Consider the following 25475-nt stretch of genomic DNA (forward strand, 5'->3'; position numbering starts at 1 on the left):
ATCTATGCATTGAGCTAAGTAGCTAAGGTTCTATAACAATGAATTATTTTCCAAAAAGTCAGTGTTAGCTTTTTTTATCTAGCCTGTGTTGGCTTGCACAACCACATAAAAAAAAAGTCTTTTTATTCACAAGCTGTCTTTATTAGAGGAACCTCTTACGGGACAGAGAGTGTCTCTAAATTAACAAGCTAGCAATTGCCATCAACTGTCTTTTCACTTGGATGCTGAATAAAAAAACAAGCACGCATTGTTTTTTATTTAGCTAACAGGTGCTAACTGGGCTTGGCATCTTTGGAGGTCGGTGACATGTGACTGACTGAAAGTCGAAAGGATGTTGACAACACCACCTTTTTGAAAACTGACATTATAAAATAAAAAGTGACATTATTAAACATGACTTTATGAAAGAAAAGTGGCATGGTATACGAATGTTATTTGAGAAAATGACACTATACAATAAAAAGTTATAAAATAAGGATGAAGTCCCAGAAAATGCAGTGTTGATGAAAAAAGAAAAAATAGTGTAGGTAGAATATATTAGTGTCAAATGGTTACCTGAATGTACACATTTCCTGGCCTTATATGCAGGGACAGTGGCATGAAAAAATTGTAAGGCTCATAATGGATTTATGAAGTAATGTTGGCCTCAAAAAGTACATCAGCAGTGTTCTACGAATTCTAACAACAGAGGGCTGGATTTCACAGATGTGTGCCTTTGCAGTGGGATAGACTAGACTTTTCAGGACATATTTAGTCTCAAAATGCAGACTGGGGAGAATCCAGCAACTGATGGGACACAGGGTCTCTCTATAGTCCTGCAACATTCAACACAGTCTGTCTGTCTCTCTCTCTCTCTCTCTCTCTCTCTCTCTGGTGCTAAATCAGTCAAGCCAATGCCATGTCTCAGTTTCACACATCACACATATAGTACAATTGCCAAAAAACATATCAAAGATGCAGCAGCATGTTTTGTCCAAAACTTCACAGGTATTGTGAAGTGTTCCTGAAGCTGTTTTCCAACATCAAAAATAGTCTGAATTAAATTCAACCCACAGCACACTCAAAAATCAAGGGTTTTTTAGAATGCATATTGACTGCATTGAGTATACTCTATTTTGCATTTTTAGTACATCCACAACATACTCAAACTCTGCTCAGAATAGAATAGTGCTGGGATGACATTTATTTGTAGGCCAGCCAAGATGTTAGCAGGCTCCCTTGACAGATATCCAATAGTATTTTTATATTGGATTTTGGATGATTGCAAAAAGTGAGCTCTAAGGCAAACAAAGTTTACCTACAAGTTTTGTTCAGTGAGATGGTCTTCTCAAATGACCAACAACTTTGATATTTGAAGTGTAAATACCATCACTAAAAATAAAGAGCTAATGTTATGCTATAAATAAACTACACTAGTTGTTCCAAACTGGTCCAGGTTACTCCTTTGTCATTAGAACAAGGGCAACACAAGAGATCAATTACAATATATTATTATATTTCATAAAATGTGAGTAACATTTAATAATATAAGAACACAAAGAAATAAATCACATTGAAAGAACAAACAGCCCACCTTTTTTTTTTTTTTTTTTTTTTTTTTTTAAACAAACCTTACACATTCACAAGTCACCAGTTGGGCACCACTGAATTACACCACCACAACAAGGCTGTAAAAATGTGTTCAGCACAGCTTGGTTGACATGCTGTAGTCTCATCTAGCCACTTTTTAGCTACTGACTTTGAAGAAACTTAAGGCATCAAAACTCACAACTGGAGTATATACTGATGCATTTGATCTCCTACAATGAAACATGAAGATCTCTTAAGCTTATGTTAGCTACAGTGCTTATTTCAGGCACCTGCCAAAAAAGACATTCAGAAAACCCACTCGATTCAAGATGAGATTACTTGAAATGCTAAAATGACAACTCAATTCCTGGTTTTATTACACATTCCAGTAGCACTCTAGTATCAGACCCTGCAACAGTCTAATTTTAGGCCTCTGCCCATTGCTCTGAAACATTATACCCAGCCCGGCTGTGCTTCCAGTGTAAACCCTGTAGTGTCTCTGTCTATGGTGCTGAAACATTAAACCCAGTACAGCTGTGTTTCCAGGGTTGAGCAGTTGTGTCTCTGTCCATGGTGCTGAAACAATAAACCTGTCCAGCTGTGTTTCCAGGGTCAAGCAGTTGTGTCTCTGTCCGTGGTGCTGAAACATTAAACCCAGCCCAGATATGCTTCCGGGGTTAACTCAGTAGCGTCTCTGTCCACGGTGCCAAAATGGTCAAATATTCTTTCCTTCTATCTCTGTCGTCTCTGCTTTCTGTGTTTCAGCTGAAGATATATGCAGCGATATATATGCAGTGTACATATATACATACATGAAATATTTTACTTCAGCATTCTATTTCTAATAATACAACACTCCTATATTACTTCCTCTGTGCCCAGTGCTAATATTTTATTCACCCTATGGCAGGCCATAAGCACCCTAGCAACTACCAGACATCCAAACTTTACAAAAAGTTCAATTTGTTATATACATAATCTTGTTTTTAAGTCACATTCCCAATAGGCATCCAATTATGACCCTTAAGTTCTTCCATTTGTTGAATTTGCATACATCTTTACTGCAAAGCAACTCAGCAAACACTGTCTTACTATTCTGCTTTTTTCCTTGTCTCCTACTTTTTTTCCCCTGATGTTTCATTTGCTGAACCCAATGGAACCAGAATGTAAATTATCTACCAGGTCCACCTTTTTATACACTTTTAAATAAATTCACAGAGTGAGCACATCGCATTTGAGTGGTGCAATTAAATTGTTCCTGTGTTTCAAAATGAAAGGTTTTTGAATGCTTTGAAAAAAAAAAAAGGAGAAAGAGAAAACTACAATCCTTGTCTTGCTCTTAATGCACACATAGATGTGTTCTAACTGAATGAAAATGTGGATAATTGTCAAATGACTGGGAGTTGTTTGAGCTGCTTCATGTTGCTTTGCTACTTTAAAAGTGATTGCATAAGCAAGATGAAGTGTATTTTTTAATGAGGAGAGCCACATGATAAGCCCTTTGGGTTTTGCAGCTCTGTGAACTCCCGCACTGGATATAAAACACTTTAGACATATAACTTATCATCCTAGAGTTAAAACATTAGCAAAAGAAGTGAAGACTGTTGATAATAGTAGATGTGTTGCCTCACTATGCATGAAGCATCAACTTCAAGAATGTTTGACTTTGATGGTGTTCATTTGAGACTGTTGCAAGTTCAATTTAGAACAACTGGTGGCTTGCATTAGATATTGCTATGACTCATACTAAAAGGGCAAGATCAGTAAGGTTGTTTGTTATGTGTGTTGTTGAATGAAGACACACTGAATACATTATAGAACCTTGCAGACAATGTCTTGCCTTAAGTGTATCTCCGTGTGGAGATACTTCAAAAGTATAGCCTCTAGGTTATATTACTCAAACTTGAAAATGTTGCTGGCCTGAACCGTAAGAGAGATGGAACTGGCCAGGTAAAAAATAACAAATCATCCTGCCTGTGAGGCAGTGGTTGTAACTGCCAACCCTGTAACTCTGCTTCTCATGCTGTAGGTAGTTTTCACCTGCAATGTCCCATTGTCCCCTATCAAACCACCAGGTGACACTCCCAACATCCCAGATGACTGCAGTCTTTTTCCAAACCTGGAGGACTCCCCGTTTACATTCAGCTCAGGTGCGATGCCCCACTGAACTGCCACTGGCAACTTGATAAATCATTCAGCAATCATTCAGCACAGACATTGGGGAAACTGCCCTGCCTGCTACTTTGAGCACCAGGTTGAAATTACTTGCAATGAGTCTGCTCTGCTGAAAAGCATCCTGGTATGGATTTGTTCCCCGGCCAGCTGTGAGTGATGCCAGTTTTTCAATCTGAACTCTGTTGTTGCTCTCGTCTTTTCCAACAACTCATCAGAAATTTTCTCTGGTGAGTTGTCTTTTGGCTCTCTGGAGAATGGAGACAAATATGGGCTTGTAGACCTGTAACCATACACAGTAACAGGTAGATCCTGTGGGAACAAAAACAAATCATGACTGAAGTGGTATAAATTAAATGTAGGCTATCATAACCATGTACGGTGTCAATTTACTCGGACAAATGGAATAGAGAGTGCTCCACTAAAAATGTAGTGACATGTAAAATCCGTAATGTTCAGCTTCAAGAAAGTATGACAGATTGTACATTGCCAAAACAGATTCTCACCCTCAAAATATCTATCTTCTCTCCCGACCACATACACAAATACATCTGCCGTATTAAACATGATTGCAGGGCCTCTCTAACACCTGATGTATAAACAATTAGACATCCAATGAATGTGTTAACTGATAGACTGCATCTTTATGTTTCGATTCTGTGCTATTTATGGTTATACTCTTGTATCTAAGTCTCAGTGAGACCTCCTGCATAAATAAAGCTTAACACGCTAATTAATTAATTGGATGTGGTGGTGTTGTATTAGGCTGCTTTATGAAGAATTGTAGATTTATTTTGCCCACAGACTTTTAACCAAATTCTAAGAGGTAACACCAAAAAAAGCATCGCTCAGCTGCAAATGAGGCAATCAAGCAAACTGTTTTTTCCCCCTGCAATAAGCACAATAAATGAGTTCTAAAAATACATTTCACTGAGCAGTTTGTTAGATAAAATACAATGAATAGATTTAATTGTTACTCCTATAAAAAAAAAAAAAAAAAAAAAGTATTAGATTTAAGTTTTACAGCTACAGGAATAATTGTTCAATGCAACATACTGAAAGAAGGAACGCTGTTACGTTTTGAACTGCTTAAAGAGAAACTCTTATCAGAAAAAAACAATATTTTTTATCAATATCTACAGATGTGGCATTATGTTAACAAGAAGGTGGAAAATATAACGGGCCAATTGTTCAGCAAAGCATATAAATCAGTGTGCTGCTAATTAGGATCTGAATCTGAGGATTTTATATGATGTTTTCCATGATCATGACTGGTGTGTTTTTAGGGGTATGGTTCTTGATTGTAATTGTCTGATTTGTGTGTGAACTTCTTGGGCAGAGCTGAGGAAAAAATAATTTCAGTGTAAACTGATAATACAGTTGAATGATATCATATATAACTCAAATGCTGGTACTCAGTTATATCATGCATGTTTTCAGGGTCATTAAGTCTTAAAACACACTCAACTTTATATATTCAAGCAAAGTTGGAGAAAGAAGGAGGGATAGATGGGGAAGAATGGACAACAATATGGATGTATAAAGTGCACTAACTAATTAGCAACCTCTGGGACTGAAATATGGATAATTAAGGCAGAGTCTTGATAAGGCAGATGGTAAGGAGGATAGATGACACCACAGTAGCACCAACCATTATTTTTACAATCTATTCTACTAGCTCACAAATCTGTGACTTAAGTTTGAAAAGCCTGATAAGGTATTTCATTACACCCTCTAAAAAAATCCCATTATAATGGGAACTCCCATGTTTGCTTGAGAAACTTCAGATAATAGGATGTAAATCTTTAGCATGTTTTCTGGGACTGCTTTCACATTAAAGATTTTTTGGAGAGGAATACATAATGCCTTACAAGATATTTTCAGATCTCATGTATCCCTAGAGAGTAAGAGTTTATTTTTCTGACTCATCTCTAAAGACATTTTCCTTGCTGGTAAAAAGGCTTATATGAGGAAATGGTTATCATAGGATAGTTGGATTTGTATGCATGGATGGACATTACACTGGACATTGATAAAATGAAGACCATAGTTGGAATGATTTGTGTCATGGTTGGAAAACTAGGCTAAGTTTGTAACACCCCATAGGCCATGCTAGATCTTTTTTGTGTTAATTTGTGATGATATGGTAAATAAAAGATCACTCCCTTGTTGTTCATAATTGTCACTGTTTTTGTTTTTTCTCTGTATGAAGATCTAAATTTGTGACAGTTACAAACACAAATGTATGTTTTTTTCATACATAATTTGAAACTTAATTCACAAAAATATGTCTGCTGCTAAATGTCAATGAAAAATACAATTTATAAGATTAAATGTCATCTCAAAACAGCCAGAGCTTTAGTTCAGGTCACACTTTGAACCGGTTAATTAATATTGAAACTATAGTAGATCAATGGACGTGAAGCACTTAAAATGTGCAGTTTTAGTCATTAAGATCTTTATCAGAAACACAAAAGAGGTTAATTAAATAAATTACAGTTATCAGAGCAGATACTAATTAGGACACCGCATACATGGCAAAAGATACAAGGTGTAGGAAAGATGCTAATGTGCCATTTTTCTGTATACAGCTTTTAACTGCTCAAAGTTTTCACTGATGCCTGGGTAGAGGTGATTCACCCCATGTTCAAAAAACATACTTAACATCAAACATTTGCAAGGGAACAACATTGTTTGTGGTTGCTTGAGCAACTGCTGGTTGCCAAGGTCAGTTGTCATCATATTCACATTTCCCTCGTGTACACCTTTAAGGTCACATAAAATGGGAGACAAGTGAAAATTTTCACCATTAAAGTCATAATAAAGCTCACCTTAAGTTTTTCTTTTTTTTTAATCTTGTTTTAATTTTAGTAAAAAATCAAGCTCGTCATCTAAAGTCTTGCACCTTGTTCTTTTTTTTTTTCTAGTTATCTTTTAGCGCCCTCTCTGTATAACTGAGGTCAGTATTAAATTTCACATAAGTGAGGGTGACAGAGGTCAATTCTCACTAAGTGTATTACAAAATCTTCGTCTTTTTGTAATTAGGAGGGTGAGTCTGTGGCCAGACCCATGTACAGCTAAGTGTCACTCATTATAGGCCAACTTAAAAGCTGGAGCTGGAAAAAAAAAGAAAAGAAAAAAAACATCTCAAATCCACTTCCAAGGGCTCTTGTGATCCCTCAGTCTTAAGTGTTTGACCCTGTTTCCACATTAGCATTAATATGCCACTTCATGACAATCAAGATGACAATCTGCACCTTTATTATACTCATTGCCACTCTAGTTGTGTTTGGCATTTTTACTTTCAAAATGAGGAGTTTGACCATATTTTGTCCTCTCTAAGGCAAAGCAGGCTACAGTATATTATACAAGGCTATTCTCAGTGCGTGTGTATTTTAGTTCAAATATTAATATTAAAAATATTTAAAAAATCTGATTGGTAAAAGTAATGCTCACTTTAAACCAGTGAGGTGAAAGCAATAAAGTAAATGATGCATTAATAGAACTCAGTTGTTCAGAGTTTCCAGGCACCACAGAAATGTTACAATTGTACATTATTTTGTCATGGGCACATTACAACTTCAACAGGTTTTGGCTCAAAATATCTGGTTATGGCAGCAATATCCCTGCTGGAAAAGCAGATTGTCTCTATAAAAACATCACCTGCTTTTGTACTTTCCTTGCTTCAAAAACAGTGATGAAAAGCACCCACATTTGGAGGCCTGCAAATACTTATAGAAAAACAGCAGAGCAGGGAGAGTTTGTGGATCGAGAACAGTCTGCAGCTTGACATCATCCGCTTTACCCTTCACCTCCCAAAGACAAACTCAGTTCACGTATTATGTCACATTAGAAATGTTGATATGTATGAAACATGCAACTGTAGCGTACTTGTTGTTTGCAGAAATGTACAATGGTAATATTTTATTCTGGTGACGTGGGTGTTTCAGGGCCCTAAATAACTGGATGAATATAAACTGAAAGCATTTTTTGGTTACTACAGTTTGAACTGATGTCTTCAAAGCCAGTATGCAGAGCAGGTCTCTTTGCAGTGAACCATAATATTCAATGTGCATATGGGAGTATGATTAATGTTTTCAGACAGACTTGAAAAGAATGTAAAGTAATCCTCAATCCCCTTAAATCAGGGTCTGTTTTGCTGGAGTTGCATGTTGGATGTTTCATCAGGAAAATCCAATTTCATTGTGATTTTTTTTTTCTCCATACAACATATATTTGTTTTACTGGGGGGTCAAGGAACTCAACCTGTCACTATTTTGGAGAGCAGGTAGCAACAAATGAGGCAGAACTTAAAGTTTTGTATGATAACAAAAAGGGGGCTTACAATCCTAAAAGCAAGCAGGTAAAAGCAAACAGGCATGGCGAAAAAGGCAACAGAACTCCAAACCAAAATGAAGTCAATTGTGAAAGAAATAGGATCTGGGCAGGTTTAATTGGGAAAGTGATAACAGCTGAGTTGACTGCAGGACTGGTGGAGGACAGCTGAAACTAATTAGGGAGGGGCAGCCAATCAGACCTGTGAGGAAAACACAAGGACAGGAAGTGATCTTAAAAATGAGAGATGTGAGTAAAAAGAAAAAGTGTAACTGGAAACAATAAGTGTGCATTAAAAATATAAATAAATAAATACATAAATAAATGGAATAATTAAACAAAGGAAAAAAAAAGGCCTCAAAGGGAGCTCAGGCCAGATCATGACACAATCGACAATCTCTCAAACTCTTATACCGTAAAACCCCTTTTTACTGAATGGATTATAGGACAAAAGAGAAAGAGAAAATAAATAAATAAATAAAAGTTTTAAAAAAAAAACCATTTAATTCACATTGATGACTGATTAAAAACCACTTTCACAAGTATCTGTTATCCCATTGAATCAACACTGGTCGAAGTACCTGCAATTATCCTTTGGTTTGGATGTCAGCGCACCCCCCTTATTAGCTTTGATGATGTGCTATTACCTGACATGACAATTATACAAAATAAACCACTTAACTGAGTTGCTTTTCATTAAAATTCCAGTATTACAGAAACTTAATTTAGTTTCTGGTAGTTTAGCTAGTAATCAGTGTTCAATGTATTTTTTTCTTTCTAGCACAAAGGACTTTCCAGACAGTTCACCCTCCACAAAGTGAAATACCAAACTGCGACAGCTTTTGTCAGCCCTGAGGTTATCATGAGAATAAGGCCGTGAATGCACTGCACAGGCTAAGAATGTGATAACATGAAATGACAGGTCAGGGAGTTTATCTGCACATCGGTAATGCTATCAGCCTTGTGGGCGGCAGAAAATTTAGATTCTTTTCCTTTTAATTGCAGGGTTATAATGTATGCATATGCTGTTTTTTGGTTTCTTTTTTAAATACAGTGCATCAACAACAACATTCCCATTATTGCAATCATGCGTACAAATAACAGCTCATAATCTCAAAGGTTAGAATAAATTAAACGAAGATAAAACACTTATTAAGTCCAGGAATGCTCGGCAGAAACACAAAATGAATCGATTAAAGTAGAGGGATTTTCTACTCTAATTGCTTTAAATGACAGGAGACATTGTTTGTCTTTCATTAACATAATGACACAAACAATTTTAATCTTTGAACATAGCATTCAAATCTCCTTGTGCACGTGGTTGGTGTGTGTGTGTGTGTGCTAAGGGACTGAAGCAGTATGTGTGTTGGTGGTAGGGGTTGGGTTATTAAAACAGCAATAGTTAAAGCAACAAAACACACATCTAATGTATTTACATGAAAATGTTGCAGATTATAAAAATCCTAACGCTATAGCATCTTAAATCGTCTGCATGCTAACATTAGTTGTAAGTCGTTAAATACTGTTAACATGCTAGACCGTCTCTTTCCATAATCTGATGATGTCTCAATGAACATTTTTATGACAAAAAAGGAAAAACATCAAGCATATTATATGAATTGGTGTTACCAGGAAAAAAAATAATAAACAAGCTCAAATATACTCTAAGTTATTTTAAAAAGATACATATGCACAATCTCTTCCTCTGGATATCTGATAAAAAAGACTGACAGAACAAATGACAGGTGCCTTAGATAAGGGTTATTGGAATATTTCTGATGTGCTGCCCCAACTCTGAGGTGAAGAGCAGCACATCTGGATACAAGCTACTCTATCATGCATCTTTCATCTGAGAAAAGTACCCATGTGAGCTAAGTTTGCCAACTCTGTGCAAAATCCTGAGTGCAAGGATAAAAGAGACACAAGAAGAGTAGGGGGGATTGTTGGTGCAAGAAGGGGAAGTGAGAGCCTCCCCCATTCTGAGCTGTGGAGTGTCAGACACTAATGCCTCTGGATAGAAGCTCTACTCTAGGGTATTAACTCAAACATGGACGACTAATGCCACGGGATAAAGTGTTCAGCCTCACTTACAGGGGCACAGGCACTCCCACAGGATCATAGGGCCTGGGCGGCAAGCATTAAATTACCACAGAGTTGCCTGTGTGCCTGTGCCAAGGGATAGACTGGAGGCAGAGGTGCACGGCTCGAACCACTACCCACAGCCAGGAGATTTTTGATTTTATGATACGTAGTATGGGCGAGGTGCCAATACAAATATATAACAGATGAGAGAGAATATATTTAGTTTGCTGTGCAGATCTGAGAGCTAGCCAGATAATTGCCATCTTCATGTTTAGACAAAATAACTAAATGAATGTGTTGACAATAAGCAGTGTCCGTTTATGCCTTCAAAGCACAAAACCAGTTTGTTTAACTAGTTTAAGCCACTGGAAAACTGTTAATGGCCACTGAATAGGCTAACCTTATTCATTCCCAGTCTGTCAAATACCCACACTACCCACTTTGTCAATGCCCTCAATGTTTCATAGCCATGTGCAGGGTACCCTTTAGCATTTCTATGTTAACCACAGCTGAAGCACAATGCAACATGCAGTTAATGTTGTAAAACAGTCGCAGTAATGGTTATGCAACACCATGTGACGTGAATATGTCAACAATGGTTTTTGGTTTCACATGCAACATAGGTATACATGCTCATACTCCACTCATCAATCAAATCACTGACTTCAAAATCACCACTCCCTTTTTTTTTTTTTTTTTTTTATTCATTTATTTTTTTAAGTGACCTTTAGTTTCACATGGAACATGAATTGCACACCCCTGGTTGAAAGTCCACCTCCCTTCCTTTCCGTCCCATGCAAACTTTCTTGCTCTTTATACTACATCAGTTTCTCTCAGCATCAAATACTGCCATGGATGGGTTTACACTGAAGTTTGTTGAAAGCTTGGACTATATCATAAAGACACTAAAGGCCTCTTTTGCATCAATATTGGACGCTGAGGGGCATGAGAAAGCATTGGTATTTGATCGACTTGGAATGAGAACAGGCTGGAATGGCCTGATAACTACCCTCTGAACCTATTGGTAGATGTAGCAGACCTTAACTGACCCATATCTATGATGCTTATAACCACAGATAATGATCATTTAATGGCCTGAAAACATCCTGATCTGAAAAAATAAAATAAACAAACAATCATTTAAAATGTGTAAAACTATGCAGCATGACTGGCAGAATGTTTAGTTTTAATATGACAAAATTTCCATCACCCCCCACCCCCACCCCTTGTTTTTTACCCACCAAATTCAGCTATCAACAAAACTAATTTAGAGTGCTTCCCTAAATATAACATTATTACCCTCAATTTGAGTCACTGGGATTCCTTATTAATGATAAAATGAGTCTGCTCTGCTGTCCGTCGTGGTAGATAAAGCAGCACAGCTACATCATAAAATCATTCATGATTTGTCTGAACTACTGGCCAAAATCTGATAATATTTTAATCGTGCGGGACTCTTAACATCAGTCCCTACTGCCTGTCCAGTGGTCATGTTTCTGATTGCAAAATCTTATTGAGCTTTTCTGTTTGTCATTATTTATAGCATCCCTAAATTTGACTTGCAGTAGTATTGTCAGCTTTCACTTTTCCCTTTCTTTCATTACACTATACAACTATTTTCAAATCTACTTCCTTTCCACATGTTGCCAGTGGGTTTGTTAATCATTTAATGCTTGATTGTTTTTGATGCTCCACTTTGGAAACAAAACAATTACAATAAATCAAGAGATGTACACTTCTCATAGCGAGATGATAATACTTGGGTTGTTAAGAGAGAATTTTGAAAAGCTGCACATAAATACAAGGCTGATAAACTCCAAGTGTCATCCAGTATCATGAATTAGTTATTGCAGAAATGTCAGAAAGAGATTAAGGATGTGAGAGCAGCTTATTTCTGTGGCTTATTTTGAAAAACCATCGTCTGCTGTCTTTCTCTCTCTTTTTAAGCACTCATTGCTCTTAAAGCGGTACGTGAGTGTTTTTTGTCAAACTTATCTCCATGTCTTTAAAACTGAGAGCAATAATCAGTACATGATGAGAGGAAGATTGTCTGCCAGGGTGATACAGACAATGTCAACTGACCGAAGTGACAGTATTTCTCACCACTTGCAACAGGGGGAGAGGGAAGTCAGTTTGTTAATAAGAAAGTAAGAAAGTAATGCTGCTGTTGAAGCTTATTTGTTAGTGTGCCAATATCAGACCTGCGCTTGACTAAAAAATACACTTTAAACCTGGCACAAAGTAAAGAGAAAAATAAATAGTGATGTATGGCAAAGGTACATGATCATCTTTAAGGTGTAGAGGGGGCAGTAAAACATCAGATCTCAACACAGGAGACTGCTGTTCATTTCCTGTTTTCTACTGTGAGTCACCATTTTGTTTTTGTTTTTTGGAGGGGCAGCAGAAGCTCTGTCTTGAGAACTTGGCTTGGCAACCCAAAGGCTGTGGTTCCTGTACGGACCAAGTATGCAGCATGGACTGGTAACTGGAGGGGTGCCAGTTTGCCTCCTGGGCTCTGCCAACGTGCCCTTGAGCAACGCATCAAACCCCCAACTGCGTGAGGCACCTGTCCATGAGCAGCCACCTCACGCTGACATCTCTCCATGCAGTGCATGAGTATAGGTCCTGTTTGTGCATGGCTGTGTTTTGAAGGCATGTGTATGTAACATGTACAGCGTGAAAAGATTGTTGTTTTTTGTTATTGTAACCATGACAATGAAGGTCCATGAACCCAGCTGCTAGAAGAAAATGTTGCCATTGTTTATTTCTGCAAACCATGAGAAGCCTCCACAAAAGTGGTTATATTTTACAGAGATGGTGCTACTTTTCAAGCCAGGACTGGGCCCCGAGAATGATTTTTTTTTTTTTTACATAAAAATATATTTTTCTGACCAAATAAGCCAATAAGCCATAAGCCTTTTTCTAACCAAATAAGTAATTGTTTTTGTGCCAAAACCTAACCACCTGTTAACCACATTATTGCTCAAATGAAATTTAAAGCTTTCATTTGCTACTTATTAATATGAAAATCTATGGTTTGCACAAACATACAATGCCATTTTTTTAATCCTTTTTTTTTTCTTTCTAGCGATTGGGTTGCCAAACCTTTGTACTTTTCCCAAACAATGTCCATAAGCACAGCATTCACTCATTATAAAACTGATTTGTGATGGTTTTGGAGAGCATAGAGAAATTATGTCATTTTGCTGATAGGGACGACACTTAATAAACTTTCAAACATAATCCTGGATGGCATGGACAAACAACTTATTTTGCCATTTTTGATGACTAATTTATGTATCCTGGATTCATCTGTGTAACCAGTGCATTGTAAAAATTCTTGAAATAAACTACAGCCACAACTAATTTAACATCAAATTGCCCTACAGAACAACACATATTGACACATTTTTTGATTGGATGCTCCGATGAACAGGATGCCATCATGCTGTCAGTGCCCCCTAAACCCATGATCTTACACTGTCAGGGTTGAAGTTTGGTGTGGCTTGGTAACAGTAAGATAGTTAAGGATCTTCTTGGAAGCACAAACTGGTCAGGCAATAATGAGAGCATCCAAATGTCACAAACAGGTGATGATTAGTGTGGCGAGGGGCTTGTAGAGTTATACCTAAACAAATTGGAAAAAGAGTAATAAAGGTTACCGACAACGCCACCTGGGGGAATTTCACCCCCAGGACATTAAGAGTTCACTCTGTTACTCATAGCAAGGACACACAGGTTCGCAACACACCTGAATAGAGATGTGGTTTACAGAGTTAAAATTGATATTGATATTTTTTTTTGATAACAATTAAAAGACAAAAGTTTTAAAATATACTCACAAAAATCCCCACAAGCAGAGCCAAAACATGCAAACTAATCAGCAAATAAATAAAGTCATGGGAAACAAATGAAACAAATAAACAATTCAAAAAGCAAACAAACTTCTGCCAAACACATGCAAAATAAAGAAAACAAACTCAATGAAAAGCATGTCAAAGCAAGGCAAACATCAATGCAAACCAAAAACCAAATAAGGCAGGGCTAAATCAAAGAAAAACACAGAAAACGTAAAACAAACTAAGCAATGCAAAGCAGGCAAAATTAAACGCATGCAGCACAGCCACTAGAAATGCATGCAATGAAATAATCCCAGAAAGCTGCTGTTAGTCAATGCGAGGCAAAGCGGGGCGAAGTGGAGCAGCACAGAGCCAGTCCGAGCAGCAAAGCCAGCCAGAGCAGCAAAGCCAGCCAGAGCAGCAAAGCCAGCCAGAGCAGCAAAGTCAGTCAGAGCAGCAAAGTCAGTCAGAGCAGCAAAGTCAGCCAGAGCAGCAAAGTCAGCCAGAGCAGCAAAGTCAGTCAGAGCAGCAAAGCCAGTCAGAGCAGCAAAGTCAGTCAGAGCAAGGCAGCAGAGCGAAGTCAGCAAAGCAGCAGAGGTTCCACCACAGAGCCACACTCCAGTACAGCCTCTGTTAAGTAAACTTCTATCAATACGCGAAGGATAAAAGATGGCTAAAACTACAGATCGCGTATGGCTTACCTTTCATTCAGTTGTCAGGGGAGGGAGAGGTGAAGAGCACATGCTAGCATAGCGGCGGCAGCAAAGAATGCTATGTCACGCCAGCCGCGGGCCGAGCACACTGACACGGGGTCCACAGACACACGCGGCTACAACAAAAGAACAAGGAACAATGACTGATAAGGTCAGCGAGGTAAACGCTGACACCAAAGCAGCTAAGGCTATGTTACCTGTACCGGCACGGAGAACACGGAAGCAAGATGACAGGAAGTGGGCAGTCTCGGAGCCAAAGAGCATGAGACGCCAAGATGAACACCGCACCTTTACAAAGAGCGCGCTCAGGCGGCCATAGGCTTACTAGCACAGCTGATGGCAATACAGCATGCTCATTAGGCGCAGGGATGAGACATCATCCTGCCACATTAGGAATAGGAGAAAAAAGCATCTTATTGCTCAAGGTTTCTGTATTATGTTGTCTCATCCTCAATATAAATAACGAGGTATGATGTGATAGTATTAGTTGTCTCTTTTTTTAAAATTCATCATTCACAACTATCATATTCATCAGGTTTTCATTCGTTCTGACAAAAACAAAGATCAAATAAACCAAATAAACTCTGCCAAGATGAAAGATTTATTCACCTCTCTTTAGGCCCAATCAATGTGTTCAGTTTGTTTAGAGAAATTGAAATAGTGGCAAACACTGAGACCTTGGAGGAAATGGTAATTAATATGGTGCACACTGTTCTGTTTCTGTACACCGTTATCATCAAAGGATTGCAAAAACAAAGACAAAACACAGAAAGCCTGGCCCAATGTTGGCATGACTGTCAGTTTTTCAGGTCATTTTTTGTCTATAAATGGGACCTGAATTTAACAGAACTTTTGAAGTTGGATATAGGGATATACACTGGTTTCACTCATCTCTATCCAAAAGAATGTCTTATGTCACCATTGACATCTTCAGGGGGTTTTGCACTACACCTATAGTCCTGAAAGGTTCAGTTTTAGGCTTCTCCTTTTCTCAATGTACATGCCCCTGCCTGGATTTTCACTAACGTACTATAAATTTTCATTATTATGCTGACAACATGGTTATGTGTGCCTATAAAACCTCAAGGCTCCCGCAGACACAGCTCTGAGAAACAGCACCTTAGATAAAAAGTAATGGATGTCACAGAGTTTCCTGCAACTACATGAAACCAAATCAAAAAATAGTTCTTTTTGAAGCACCCATTTAATTGATTCAGCACGAATTTCTGTCTGCCGAAGTAAAGCCAGTTGCAATTAACGTAGGTGTAATTTTTGACAGTGATTTCAGCTTTGATGTTTTCATGTTTTGGGCTGTCCCATGCTGTTTCTTCCAACTGTGGAATATTCCTATACCGTTTTAGTATGAAAATAATCTGGAAAAGGTCATTTAGGCTTTGGTTTCCTCTCCTGCAGATGACTACGACTCCCATTTCTGTCTCAGTTCTGCAGAACAGAACAACATCGAGCACTTTATTACATTTCTATCATTTTAACAAGATTTCTTGGGGTGTTTTGTTGGTGGGATTCTGCTTTTATTTGACAGTGCACAGCCGAGATAAGCAGAAAACTGGGTAGGAAGCAAAGGGAATTGCATGCAACAAAGGTCCCATATAGACAGAATCAAACTGAGACATTTTGATTATATGGTATGCATCTTACCCCACTATAGGCTACAAGGATGCCTGCCTCTATTATTTTATACTCACAAGTGGGTCCTTTCTGAAGCGAGGATGCATATTAGGCTGATTGAAAAGGGAATTCCACACATGAGGTTTATTAGTCGTAGGGAGTGCTACTCAGCCCGTGAAAACATGTGCCGTGTCTTCTGCGGTTTTTGAGGAGCTTTGTGAAGTCTGGGAAAATGACCCCTGGCAATTTTATCAGAGTTATCTTGGCTTGAGCTCAGAGACTTCAAAGCCTGAAGGCATGAAGATTGAAAGACAGGCATTTATCAGGCACAGAGGGTCTGAAGGAAGATACTTTTGTGTTGCATTATGGGAAATGCAGGATCCATCAGTTTTGGACCTTGACCTATAGGGACTACAAGTTTGGGTCTTTGCCGCTTTGATTTTTGCTTCCTTTTTCAAAAAGATCCCCGACTTATGAATTTCTCAATTTTAAGCCAGGCAAGGCAAATGTATTTATGTCGCACGAATCTAGTTCAAAGTGTCTTACATAAAACATTCAAAAAATATATTGAGACACAATGAAAAAAAAGAAGAACATTTAGCCAGATAAATAGAAAAAAACAGCTAAAACAAGACGAGTGAAATATACAGAAAAACGCTACAGAGCAGTGTAAGAAATTAATAATTATTTGATTTAAATAAATGGCAGCAGCAAACAGAAAAGTTTTCAGCCTTAATTTAATAGAACTGAGAATTGCTGCAGACGTGCAGTTTTCTGACACTTTGTTCCAGATATATGGAAGACATGGATGGGCTACTGAATGCACCAAGGACAGGCCCAGGGGCCTCAGGTCAGGTGCCCTCCATAGACTTAACGAGCAAAATGCCTTTCAAATAAACACGTTCTGACCAGGAAGAGACTCAAGCTGATCACAAAGACACACAAAAAGACCAGAAAGAGATGCAAAGGAACTGCAAAGAGACATAAACAACTTCAAAAAAGGGGCAAAACAGCCCCAAAGATGCACAAAACCCCCCAAAGATGCACAACGACAAAGAGACACAAAACAACAACAACAGAAGGGATAAAATGTTTGTGCTGCTTCTTCATGTTTCATTAAGAGGTCTGGATGGGTCAAAGCATAGTGGAAGATCAGAAACTAATTTTGTCTGTAGACCATCCAGTGTTTTACAAACTAGCAGTAGTATTGTGAAATCTTTGACACACAGGAAGTCAGTGTAAAGACCTCAGAACTGGAGTGATGTGATTTTTGGTTTTATGAGGACTCGAGCAGCGGCGTTCTAAATCAGCTGCAGCTGTCAGATGGGTTTTTTATGGACGTCCAACACTACATCATCCCCTCAAGTCTATAAGAGTTTGCCATAGACATGCGCTGCATTGTGCTATTGGTATCCATCAGTTCCTTATGAAGAGTGATGTGGTGCTTTCCATAATTATTGTATGTATATTTTCTTCTGTATTTCCATACTTGAGTAATGACAGTGACAATAACAATTTAATGATCAATCATAAAACTCACTTCATTGCAAAACAGAACTTTACGGCCACAAAAACCACAGTAGGCAGACAGCCGTCTCTCTGATGCGCTCTCTCTCTCTCTCTTTCTCTCTGTGTCTCAGCCACTGTGATTACTACAGCGGGTGATCATGTGTGACATGAAGAAGGCCCCACTACCTCTCCTACAAAGGAGCAAAACATGATTTATTGTTGTTTGGCTTCCTTTTGTAGTTATTTTACATCTGCTGTGTGTCATTCTGTGTCTCGGTGTTGTGTCTGTTGAGGTGATTGTTTTATCTCTATTGTGTAATCTTATTGTGTCTTTTTGTGGTTGCTTTGCATATTTCTGTAGTCATGCTCTGTGACTCTGTGGTCATTCTGTGCATCTTTTTTTGGTTGATTATTTCCTTCCTGTAATGAATTGAGTCTTTTTTTTTGTATCTTCAAGCTGCTGTTGCTGCTGTTGCATCTTTTTGTCGTTGTTTGTGTTTGTGTTTGTTTGTGGCTGTTTTTCATGTCTTTGCAGACATTTTGTGTCTTTCTTTCTCTTTGCAGTTATTGTGTGTCTTCTCTTACTCTTTGTTGTTGTCTTGTGCCTGTTTGTGGTTGTCTCTCATGTCTTTGTTGTCATGTTGTGTCTTGTATTCTCCTTGTAGTCGTTTTGTGTCTTTTGCTTTCTCTTTGTTGCTGTTTTATGTCTTTTTCAATCTGGTTTTGGTCATTTTGTGTCATTCTTTCTTATTGTAGTTGTTTTTGAGTCTCTTTGTGTAACAGCACCCTGATGCAGCAGGATACCTAAAACTGCATAAGTAGACAAGGAAGGTCACTGACACAGTAGCACCAGTTGGGATGAGAGCGTGCTGGTAAGGCCCATTCAGTAATAATCGTTGATGATGGATGTTTTGGTCCCATAAATTGTATGCAAAAGTGAGCTGGCTGACAATTTGCTTTGTTAATGAAATTTAAAACCAGATTCTGCACAGTAATGAGAGGGCGTCAGGGCCAGGGGAGATGATGCTATTGACTAAAAAAACTAAAATAATACAATCAGTGATATGGGTGTAAAATAAATTAAATCACTCAAGGGAGAAATACTAGAAGGATAGAGAAACACTGGCTTTGAAGAGTAGTGATTTCTGCCATCTTTGGATGTAGTCAATGGTTTGTTCAAGTTGGTTGTTGCCAGGTTACAAAGCCACAATTGTGGTGACAGTTAAGGTTTAAAGGATGCTTCATCAGTTTCAGTATAAGTTTCAGCTTACACTGATAATTTAAACTCACCTTTTTCTTTCTCTATTAATTAATAATTACCTATTGTTTTAATTGTTTTAATGTATTTAACTTTTGTTTTTTGCTTTAATTATTAATTGTGCCATGACACTGTGGTGCTCATCACTGCTATTCTGTATAAATAGCAGCAATTGTTATAAAATCTATTACTTTTGTCTTTATTTTATGCATTCTTCTCTGGACTGCTAATAATTATCACTAAGGAAAGAGGGCAATGAACTGGAGGCTAAAATGTGGTTCATAAGAACAGCTTAAACTGTGTTCTAAAAACAGAACAAACAGATTACATGATATACAAAATTCATCATGGCAGCTGTAGTGTTAAGCCATCCATGCTCTCTCGAGGCCCCTCAGCGATCAGATGATGATTGGCATTCTGAAAGTGACACTTTAATGCTACTTGAGAAACACATTGTATTGCGCTCTCGTTATTATCTTTCCACTTCACCGCTCTCCGATTGATATCTGAAACAGCTCTCATCATATTTATTTTGCACAAAAATATGAACAGCCAAAGCACTTTTATTTATGCGGGGTATGTTATACCTTTTATATAAAAAAAAGTCAGTCCTGAGTTTCTTGAACAAAGCCAAAGTGAGGATTCAGTTTAACCTCTTGTGGCATTTTCTTTGTTTTATATTGTTTGTTTTGTTGTTGTTGTTGTTGTTATTGTTGTTGTTTTTTCTTGTGAAGTGTTGAAGCACATTTGCTGTCCTGTCACTTGAACAAAGCAACCTTTTGGCTGTTTTACTGATGTGCCTACAATCGAGATGCAGTTATTTTTTGACATTACGTCCATCAAGACCCCCCTCGGTGATGTGGCGATTCACATTTTGAAAGTGTCACTTTAATACCACTTGACAAGCCTTTCCATTTGCTGTCTTGTTATTATGCATCCCCTCCACCTTTCCCTGTGGCTGAAATCTGAGATGGCGCCATCATCATCATCATCATCATCATCATCATCAGCCTGAGATTTCCTACTGTTCTTGCTGAGGAAGGAGTGTTACAAAGCACCTGTGCAGACACAGATAATAACGCTGTGTTATGAAAGCAATCACGTGTGTTCATCACTGTGGAAAAGGTCCTTTAACCAAGTGTTACTCTCATTACTCATTATTTAGAGTGAGCACTAATATTCACTCATCTTTGTTAGCCACTAATGTTATAAATAAATAATCTATATTGTTAATAAAGACCCCAAAAAGTGACCCTGGTTGGCAAATTTTGTTTATTAGTGTTGTATATATGTATGTTTTCATATCAGTGATCTGATATCTTCTGTATTAAAGTGTGATCATAAAGAGGAAAAAGAGCTATAATGTGCTGTGTTCTACTTTTGTTCCAGTGGTGCTGAGGAAATGAGAAAAAAAGAAAATAATTGAATTCGTAATGAATGTCCGTAATGTAACAAGCTGCCTCTGTAAAACCGAGTTTCTTTGGAGCTAAATAATAGGGATTTTCATTCTGTTGATTTTTTTTTCTCTTTCATTTCTTTGTGTTGATACTTTTGTACTGCTTGAAAATGTCGATTTCACGCTAAAATACATTCTCTCTAACCACAAAAACACACGCACCCGCACACACACAGAGTTTACAGCAAGAGTTAAGAGTTTAGTTAGTGTGATCAAACATTTAACACTTCAGATACATTAAATTCAGTGTTAGAAATATCATAAACATTGCATATTACCCTTGAAATGCATCACTTTATGTTAGATATCGAATAATATAATTGTCTGGTAATCATGAGTATGCTGCACCAAGGCAATTTTCCTGTATGTCAGTTTGAACTGATAACAAGGAATTCTATTTCCCTTAGAGGCAGTGAGGTTTAGGTGTGAACACATGTAGTTGTCTGGTATAGATCGAAGGATACATGTAAACACATATATTTAAAACAAATACAGCCTTAATGCTGCATCACTTAGGCTTTAGTCAGCTGATTTAGCATATGTTTTTGACACCAAAACCCTTACTGATTCCAAATGAGTCAGTTTAACCCCACATAATTTTTCATGCATGCTGGATTACCCCCAAATCTGTAGCTTTACACTCTATTAAACAGCTGCAGCTCCTAATTCTGTAATGTTCATGCCAGTGGTGGTGCTGGACAGGAAAAACAGACACACCAAGTTGTAAAATAACCACCTACTGATGGACACTATTATGAAAATGAATGCTTGTCAAGATCAACTGAGCGCACTGAATTTTCTCTGCCCGTGTCTGCCTCTCTGTCTATCTGTGTGCTTTTATTTTTACAGCAGTATTTGAACAAATTTTTACAGCGATTTTTGTCTCAGGAAAAAAAAAATCCCTCTATATGGAAAACAGTTCACGTAGTTCTACAATCACTGGTTAGTTCACAAGTAAGTGTCTTTCTGGAGGAAAATAATGTCCTTCAGCCACAGAGGGCGTCAAGCTTCAAGCCTGGTCATAGTACAATAATGCCTACAAGTGCTGTTGTGAACAATATTGCGGTCTAACAAAAGCACCATTATGCTGCACTCTGTACATCTGGCCAAGGTTTTTCCTGACTGCTGATTACATTATATTGTTAAATAAGCAGCTTTACATTGGATTAGATGATCCTGCTGTGGTCAGTGGTTCAGATACACATATACTCATTTAAGGGTTGATGTGGTACTTCATGCATTTGTACCCTATCAATAATGTTGCATATGGAATGTAAAGTTACATACTGAACATAAGTTACATAGATTAAATTTCTGCAAGTAAATTTATTTTGGTTAGGTTTAAAAAGAGAAACATGGTGATGATGTACCTCATAATGACTCAAAGTTCACTTGGTTTCACCAGATTCTGGGGAGAAGTCCTGTGTTTTGTGACCAATCCACTACCTTGAGCTGCCTTCTTACGTGGATTACTTCTTTCTTTTTTTTCTTTCATACAATTGCAGCCTCCTCATAGTTTTACACAAATCATACTTGTGTTACTGTTGTTGATTGCTTCAAATCCACCCCTCTTGCCTATAAATATTAATTTGTATAATAATAATAGAATTATATATTTTGTGGAGGAGATAGTCAAGTTAGATGGTGGGTACACTGAGAATAAAATGTTGACATCGGAGGTTGTGGTTTTCATCCTGAATCTTAACTGCAGGCCACAGTCACATGCTGGTAAAGGTAACAAGAAAGATTGCAGGCTCAGTTTAATATTATAATGATTAGGTCATGTTTCGTGCTTCAAGTAATTGTTGACTCTGTCTGTATTCCATCAAAACCATGAATATGACATTCTTAATCAATATAAGCCCCCCTGCTATCTACTCCAAACAACATTTCCAACTGAGCACTGCAATGTTCTTTTCTATGCTGATGATACCATTTTGTATGCAATCTAGCCTTCTGTAAACCAGACATTCCCCAGCTACTATATCTATCTATCTATATATCTATAAAAAAACTCTACAGGTTGTTTAGAAGCATAAAATATGACATTCCTATCCCATAAAAAAAGGTATTACGACATAAGTGTTTAAAGTAATGGGGTATGATAAAACATTTCTCCATTCCTGTAGTGACACATGATCTATTGCTGTTTATTTCAAACAGGATGTCATGTCCATTGAGATATACTGCAGGATGTGACTCTGTCTTTGGTATATTCAAGCGTAACTGTTCTAAACAAACATGTCAGAGATATCTCAAATGGTTTTGACATTTAAGATTGATCTTTTTTTCTCACTCTAGCCAGCAGTGAGAGAGGGTCGGCTCTAACTGCTCAACACAAGGGGGTGTGTGCACTGGAAACACCCAACGGAGCACACTCCCAGGCAATCTGATTCAAGGCGGCACCCTACCTTGTCAGGCAGAGTATAACTACAGTGAGTCATGACACAGAGGCAGGTTCTCTTTCCGAAGGCCCGGCCTTTCTTTTCTTCCCGGCACAGCCATTTGGGTTACTGCATAAATCACCTCTAAGTCGCCTTAAGTCCAAATCCTCATGAGCTTTGAATGGCGTCTAGCAGTAGGACTGTGGGATTTCTGAAAATTGAATTTTAGTTCTGCGGATTTACTTATTGTTGGGGGTAATCATTCATGGATTTGGTTTGGTCTCAGTTGCTTTTTTATTTGCTGTAGAGATAGAGGGATTTTATATATGCATGCCATTAGAGGGTTATAATGGGCCACTGAAGGCAGGTTTCACAAATTGGATGTGACTTGCATTATGCTTCAGAGGCATTTTGAGTCATGTAATCAGCAGTAAGGCTGATCGGAAGTGATAGACATTTGATTTGGTGATTTGAATAATTCCGAGGGTCATTTTTTATTGCATAAATTAAACTTTGAACCTTGAAGAATCAAGGATAGTAGAAATAATATTTTCTGAAATGCAGTGAAATGCAACACTGGTAATGTTCTTGGAAATCACCTGATGATTCATTTATAACATAAAGTGATGAGTTTTCATAGCAACAAACACCTACACAACAAAGCATGCGGTGACGGCATGCCTTTCTCTGCACTGCAGCACATTGTCAGGAAAACAAATTGCTATTAGCATAATAATTCAGTAAACTGTCATTCTGGAGACATGGGGGGATGTGTTGGCAGGTATCTGTCCATTGGCTGGTGTGTGCCCATTGGCGAGGCCTTTAAACTGACTGGGGCAGGCTAGCCATCAATAATTCAATGGGCGTGCCAGCACAAAGGTAAACAATGGCTGTAATTAGGGGAGGTCTGCACTGTGGACAGGGAGATTAATGAAAGGGCAGTCATTTCCACTGGTGCCCAGAGACAAGAGGTGTTTCGCAGTGACAGAGACGCTGCCAAACTAAGCACAGCTGTACTGAGTGTGTGTGTTTGCACACTGTACCTGTGTATGTGCGTGTGCTTTTTCCTGTTTGTTTGTATAACAAAAAAGAGACAGAGGCAAGAAAAAATAGAGAAAGACATTAAGACAGGTAGCAGGTATGTGGTCCATAGGGCAACATTTGAATATTTATTTATTTGACAACACCCAACCCTTTATAAATAGTATAGTACAGTGTCAGTACTCTAAATCTCTCTAATATAATAGAAGTGATTTTTGTTAGGGACATGAAGTGTCTCAGATTGTCATATGTCTGATGTTTACATCATCTGTGTGTAAGAATCACTGCAACAAGAGGCAAGACAAAGTGTATCAAAGACACTCACTGAATTAGCACCAAGGACAGCGACATCTGAGGGGCCACCTCACGCTGATCACCGTCAGCACTGAACCAGACAACAAAAATGAAAGTCTTTCATAGATATATATTATTCAAAATATTCATGATATTCTCACATTACATTCCTATCCACATGCAACTCTCCGTAGTCCAATTTATTGCAACATGTTATTGTGATTGTGTTTATACCATTGTTCATTCTGTGTTTTGTTTTGCAAAACTAACGTTGAAAGAACAAATACAAACATAGGCCTTTATGGAGTTATTCTACATGTAAGGTGGTAAACTTGTGCCTTAACAATTCAGCTTTTCACACAACCTTTTAGTGGGAGAACAACAACATTGTAAGCTGTTTACCGAGGTAATTTAATTGTATAAATAGTATATACATTCATTTTTTATTAGATTATATCTTACTTTAAGCTAAATGAATTTATAATGGTGGATGATAAATCATATGCCACATAGAAACACACATAACCTGCTAAGTGTTGCTTTCCAGCAGTGTTTCTGGGTTTATAATCATCAAGTAAATGAGTAAAGCATTATTTATTTGAAATATGCGTGGAAAAGCAGAGAGAATACTAAAATAGCTACTTCATTTGATCTGACTTCAGTTTTATACAGTATGCCAAAAGGGTCTTTGTACCACTCAAGCATACTTTGTAAAAGCAGAGTTTTTATTTTTTTATTTGTATGTAATTAATAGTAATGTAGTGAAGTTATATTTATCTAAAACATCTTGCATTAGTCTAAGTACATCAACATAAGGTACAGCTAAATATATTTAGCTGTATCAAAACAATATTTTCAGTTTGTCAATCATGTTGCTCTGACAAACTCACCCTCCAGTTGCTGTTTACATGAAATCAGAAATTGACTTTTTTGTTTTTTGGTAGCCTTCTTGCTTTTTGTCGTTGTTGTTTTTCTTTGTTAGACTCCTTTTTACTCCCCTGGGATTCAGTCCCATGTCCCCATGTCCCTGTGTGATACCAGTGGCAGTGTGCTTAACCATTTAAATATCTTTGCTGCTGATGAATACACACAGCTTGACAGCTGAAGGTAAAAAGGATGAAGGAGGCATCTGCTGAAAATTCACCTGTGAGGATTAAGGAGAGATCTCAGCATTCAGAGCACCTTTCCTTCATT

At 37.8% G+C, this 25475-nt stretch overlaps 1 long non-coding RNA gene across 2 annotated transcripts; it reads right to left on the reverse strand.

Moving 5' to 3' along the window:
• Positions 1-1574: 1574 nt before the first annotated feature.
• On the reverse strand, positions 1575-14961 carry LOC121959464. 2 transcript variants are annotated; one of them, XR_006106913.1, is made up of 3 exons: positions 14908-14961; positions 14699-14826; positions 1575-4053 (listed from the first exon to the last, which is right to left on the reverse strand). It is a non-coding gene; the product is annotated as an uncharacterized LOC121959464 (long non-coding RNA). The 2 variants fall into 2 exon arrangements; XR_006106914.1 differs by lacking the exon at positions 1575-4053 and adding an exon at positions 13649-13786.
• Positions 14962-25475: the final 10514 nt, after the last annotated feature.

Source organism: Plectropomus leopardus, chromosome 20, assembly GCF_008729295.1.
Source record: "Plectropomus leopardus isolate mb chromosome 20, YSFRI_Pleo_2.0, whole genome shotgun sequence".
NCBI classification, from domain to species: Eukaryota; Metazoa; Chordata; class Actinopteri; order Perciformes; family Serranidae; genus Plectropomus; species Plectropomus leopardus.